The sequence below is a fragment of the Gymnodraco acuticeps genome, unplaced genomic scaffold, assembly GCF_902827175.1.
Source record: "Gymnodraco acuticeps unplaced genomic scaffold, fGymAcu1.1, whole genome shotgun sequence".
Taxonomy (NCBI): Eukaryota; Metazoa; Chordata; class Actinopteri; order Perciformes; family Bathydraconidae; genus Gymnodraco; species Gymnodraco acuticeps.
Window position 1 is genome coordinate 611,411 of NW_022990741.1, and position 6,090 is coordinate 617,500.

At 41.4% G+C, this 6,090-nt stretch overlaps 1 protein-coding gene across 1 annotated transcript in view; it reads left to right on the plus strand.

Moving 5' to 3' along the window:
• Window positions 1-5,748: 5,748 nt before the first annotated feature.
• The window catches only part of sstr1b (somatostatin receptor 1b), a 34,997-nt gene continuing 34,655 nt past the window's right edge, over window positions 5,749-6,090 (plus strand). The window contains exon 1 of the mRNA XM_034231938.1: window positions 5,749-5,909. The gene's annotated coding sequence lies outside the window, so the exon portion shown is untranslated. The remainder of the gene's footprint in view (window positions 5,910-6,090) is intronic.

Sequence of the window (6,090 nt, forward strand, 5' to 3'; positions counted from 1 at the left end):
TGTCTCCTTGCGATCATACACAATGTGTTGGATGTGCAGCTAGGATAAGTAATAAGGGAGCTAGGAGTGATTTTCGGTGCAGTAATAGGTTAGCATTTTTCGCTCGGGGCTAATTCAGAGGCTCACTGTTAGCATTGTGTGTTTTAAAAATAAATAAAATGAAAAAGATCAGTTAAATGAGTTTTTTCCGTTATATGGATATACAGTATTCATAGTTTATTAAATATTAAGGTTCCTTAGACGTTTTTTCCTGCAAATGACGCGATTTCGGCCCCGGAACCGGGTCCGTGGGGCTTAAGAGGAGTACTTTTTTTGAGCTACCTAGTATGAACACTCAATTTCCTATATTTAAATCATTAGTTTTTTGTCCTATCCATGCATTTTGACTTTGCTGACACTGTCCATGACACTGTTGATCATGCGGGGCCTAAGCAAATGGTAAGTGTGCATGCTCTTCCTGCCCAGATACGAGATCTGTACTCAAAAGTCAGACCAATGTGGCTCTATGCTCCACTGAGCAACTCTCATAGGAATGAACTGGGTCCCACATATGACACTGTACCATGGGCGTCGCAGCCATTAAATGAGGGTGGGACAAGTCCCCCCCAAATTAGTTTAGACCCCCCACTTTTACTATGCGGAAAGTCTGTGCATCGGTCTAGTGAGAGAGAGAGTTAACGAGAGAGCGCTAACGTACATAAGGAGTTGTTTCTACAACAAGGAGGAGGAGGAGGAGAGCTCTCTCCTGTCAGACACATCTTATAACGTCAGCTCAGGGAGGTAAAGGACTCTTGAGGGTTTAGATTGTTGACTTTAGTCTAAGTTATGTCATGTAAACAAGTATTTCCAAGGCACACCTTTTATATGATCATTATAAAAAAAACAAGAGAATAACAGGTATGAAATAATTCCAACTCATACTATAGGACAGTAAAACAAAAATACAGTTTAAAAGGAGAGTGATTTGTAAAATATGCATAAAGAAAAAGTAAGTCTGTTTTTCTGTTTCACATGGGTGGTGTTGAGAGATGTTTCCATAGATTTAGTCTCTCATGTTGCTCTCAAAGTGCACCAGATTGATGCTTTTAACTTCAACATTTAAAAAAAATCTTCCCGGGGGAGCATGCCCCCGGACCCCCCTAGAGGAGGTTAGGTACACCTGCCCACACCCCCCGTCAAATTGTCCCACCCACATTGAGGATGCTTCCTACGCCCATGCACCGTACTATAAAATGCTCCTGCTTCCTTGAAGTCACCATGCAACATGTAATAAAACTAATCTGTTTACCGCACACATGATTCAGAGACAACGGGGTTTGATTGCAAGTCTGGGTTATTCCTATTGTCATCAATCCTTACGGGTGAGTCAAACCAGCAGGGTGCTATCTCTCAGCACCATGCCATCTTTCTAATTCATCTTAATCCCCTCATCTCGATAGCAACAGTTCATTCATCAGTAAGTGGTTTGCCTGCTAGAAAAGGTTAATTCACTTGTTCCATCAATACAACAGAGATAGGAGAATAATACTACTGAGATAACATGATTAAAAATAACTGCAACCATAGGCAGTGCCCAGTTTAGGCATGTAATACAATTGAATTATAATGAAATGATGTAAAGATAGACTAACACAGTGTTCCCATGGGTATGTAAAAGGTATATTTAACTTTAATATGAGACAATTGTGCTTTTGTTAGCGCACACATTTGGTGTGGGAGAAGTCCATTAAAGGATGGGGACATGTCACCAATGTACAATGGAGCTCTAAGTCACTTAGAAAAACACATTTTCAGTTTTAGAAGAACTGTTACTTGATCATTGCTTGATGAAAACAGAATATCCATCTCCACACTTTTCTGTCCAACTAATCCAACTGCAAAAACAATTAATTTATTTAAAAAAGTTACAGCTGCTAAAACACGCTCTGTCTGATCAGGGCCTACGGAGGGAGGTATTTTCGGAGAAGTAGTGTTTTTTAAAGGGAACATAAAGAAAGATTAAAGTACTTGGTACTCTCAGGAATCTAAAAGGCTTCCTGTCTCTAAGCTGCCTGCAGATTGTCTCTTCTGTGCTTACTCACTGTCTTGTCCTCATAGTTTCCTCTTATCTCATTCCTTATTGCTTTCTTTTCCTAGCTATCCCCTGTATGAATAAGTGATTTCCTTTTTATTTATGAAATGTTTTGTTCTTTTGCAACCCATGGAAGAAAGAAAACAAGCATATTCCCAAAAGTGAAGCATACCTTTTATATCTCATTCCGTAAAGGTAAATAGTGGATCTCCATTACTGACCATTAACATCAATCACCTGTCTCTGGCTCTTCTTCTGCAGCAATCTTCATCACGGTGACATCATCATCCACTGCCTGTCTTCACAGATTCCAGGTGGGGGCTAAGCAGGCGTGAAGCCCAGCTGCAGGGTTTCTGTAAAGGAAGGTCTGAGGAACATAGAGAACAAATATCTGTGCAGATGCAGCATTAACCTGAAAGTACCGTGTGCGTCTTCCTGCCATTGGCAATGATCGCCATGGTAACAGCAATGGGCTTTTGTAACCTATGTGTGTTGTTTATGAGCTGACACGGATATTGAAATAAGTAAGCTGTGTCAGCCACACACTGTTGTGGTAAACATGCTCAGAGGTGTGTATATTAACACATTCATTCATAGCTCCCACTGGCACACGCCAAGCATTCAATATGAATCACTCATCAGTTACATGGCGGTTATAAATGCACAATATTCAATGATAATAATAACTAATGTATTCCAGAGAGAGCAAAAGGTCATTCACAATGGAGGCTGTAAACAAGCGAGGGATGGCAGGTGACAGATGGTCGCTGAAGTCTCATCGCTCTCTGCGGGCTCTGAAGCTCATACATAAACACAGTGTTCTCCATTACCAGTCTGTGTTCTTGCCTCGGTGTCGACTGGGCTTCACTTGGCATATTAATAACAAAGTGAGGATTTTAAAATGAGCTCCATTTGCTAGCTTTTTATTGTGTGCAACATGTTTTGAAGGAAACATATTGCTGCCTGAATAATCTTTTTTATTCATATTGCAGGTTCTTAAAGTGGAAGTGCGGAAAACTTGCATTCCTTCAAATTACCAGCAGGCGGTGGCTCCAATGGTTACAAAACGAATTCAGATTGTATAGAAGTCTATGAGAAAATGACCCGACTTCTCACTTGATTTATGTAAAGTCGACAACTTCTGAGAATTGTATGATCTTAATGACTTTTGTTAAGTATTCTTCATAACAGTATGATGATCAATTTGTAAATTGTGTTCCGATTTAGATAAAATAAATGGGAAAGCAAGGTATTTTTTTAGAAAGCGGCTACCTTGTTATCGATAGCTTAATATATTACATGATCATGTGTTGTAAGCCATGCAGATCTTTGTACAACGAATGTACACGTGTCTGTTTGCAGCGTGTTATTTAGCATAGGGTCATGTAGCCAGTGGCACTGCACTCTGGGGCATAGGCGGATTTTGCGGGGGGCATTGCCCCCCTCTAGTGGTTGAAATATGTTACAGCATTACTACGTCTAAAACTGTTCCAATACAATATTTGAATAGATGTTAAAGCCTCTGCTGTCGCACCTGTTGCACTTGAGCATCTTCAAAAGACTGTTAAAAAGGAGAACTATCCAAATGTATACAAGATGCTCCAGTTGGCACTGTCCAGTCGGATCTGCCACCTCTGAGAGAAGTTTTTCTGCAATGAGGAGAATTCGGAACTGGCTGCGGTCAACGATGGGAGGAACAAGGTTTTCCCTCACTTGCGGTTCTTCACATTGAGGACGACAGCTGTCACCTGAGGGGATAGTGGACATATATGCGGAACGTACGGACAGAGGCAGTCGCAATTTTTACAGGCTCCCACTACCTGTTAGCAACTGTTAGCATCTGTTAGCATCTAGCTCTCCTGCTTACCAACATTTAGCCATCCCTGCTTATACAACATCTTGACGCAGTTTGGCATTGGTGCATGGGACAGTAATTGCCCTAAACCTTTCACACTCAAGAATGCCATCAAAACACCCTGAGTATGATGTTCTACTTCAAAGAGCTAATAAACAGATGACAGACCTTAAGGAGGATATCCGACGGCTTTCTGACAAGCTAAAAGAAAATGAGTCTCTCGTGTCCGGTCTCATGGAAGTAGCATCGGTGCAGTCTAATCAGCTTGTCTCGTTCAGTGCAACTATCCATGACACAGTTCTGTGGGATCCCTCCACCTGTCCACCAGCAGTCGTGGTCTGAAGTGGTGGGCAAGAGCTTTTTGAATGGCGTAACTTCACCGCCTCGCCTGGGCCTAAAATATCATTTTACTTTCATGACATAATGTGGTGTACATTTTTTCAATATGACTTCTTACTTGTCACTTAATTGTGAACATTGTTCAGGGACCCAGATGCAGTAGACTGGAAGAACACAAGCCCAGGCAAAAAAAGAGGAGGCACACAGAAGTTCACTACATTTTGCATGACATACATACATACATACATACATTAATACATTCAGGGACAGTAGATGTATTCAACATGTTTGAATAGTGATATACACAGTAGTAGTATTGGGATTCATGTGGAGAGGAGAATGCAACCATTTATTTGCACTTTAATTGTTTCATTTGAATTTAAATCTTGTCAACGGACAAACATATTTTTCACATTACATTACATGTCACTTGTTAGACTCTTTTATCCAAAGCGACTAACATACTCAACACTGTGGGCAATCCCCACAGGAGCACTTTGGGGTGAAGAGTCTCAGGGACACAACGACATGCTGACTGCAGTGGGGTTTGAACCTGTGCTCCCCTGACCCCAACACCAACGCACAACCCACTGCACCACACGCCTCCCACATTTATCCATGTTTATAAAGCCCACATGTAACAACATTAGAACGCATGGGGTGGAGTATCTAGATACACTTTTAGCAGTCTATGGAAAATGTTCTTCAAACAGACGCATAATTATGTCTGCAGTCGGATTCTATCAGAACCAGGTTGTCTTTTTTAGTCCTGATGAATTCTTCTTCACATATTTCAGTGAGGTGAAGTAAAAGTGGTTAGGAAAAGAGAGGAGCTAATAGTTTTGACAACGCTGACTTTTTTTTATTGTTTTCGAAACGTTAACTTTTTTATTAAAAGGAATGACAACCATATTCTCAGAATTCCACAGTATTTTATGTTTTTTTGTGAAAATAAACCATTAGTTTAAAAAAATGTCAAATGTTTCTATGTTTGGCTCTAATACTTCACTGTAGTGGAGGCATTTTGTCTGGTTTTCTACTTGCTGCCTATTGAGTGGAAGCTCTTTTTTGATACTATCTTTATTTGGTTTGGGTGTCCCTGGGTATCTGTGGTATATTTGCACTCCTTTTTGAATTTCCTCCACCTAATTGCCACATATTCTGCCTTTTTGAAATCCCACTCTGCATTCTTATTTATCTTCCGAATGAGTGGGCTGCACCTCCTTCAGAGAGCGCACCAGGCAGAGGTGGAGATGAGACTTGAAACAGTGGAAAGAGAGGAGGTGAAAGTGATGTGTGTGTGTGAGAGAGAGAGAGAGAGAGAGAGAGAGAGAGAGAGAGAGAGAGAGAGAGAAGAGAGAAGGAGAGAGAGAGCGAGATAGAGAGAGAGAGAGCGAGAGAAGAGAGAGAGAGGAGCTAGAGAGTGGCTGGTGTGTCGCTGCATTAAGCTGCTCACAGATCCGTGGATGCTGACAGACGCGCGCGCAGCTGCTGATGAGAAGAGGAGACAGAAAATACAAGATTCTCACACTGGAGAGGGGAGACCGAGGGGGAGAGATAGAGGGGGAGAGCAGATTGTCCCTGTTCATCATCGCAGAAATCGGGATGGGAGAACAGAAGCTTTCCTGCAGCTACAGATAGACGGTGAGTTACCAACACACACCTGCCACACTCAAAGTTAATGATCAGATTCATGAAGGTCAAAGAATAAAAGTGTGTCATATGGTGAGAGACTGGAGTATTTTGGGGTCTTTTAAAACAAATGTACCCTTATTTTCTGCAATGGCATTCAAGGCTCATGTTGGGGTATTTTCAATATTATTTC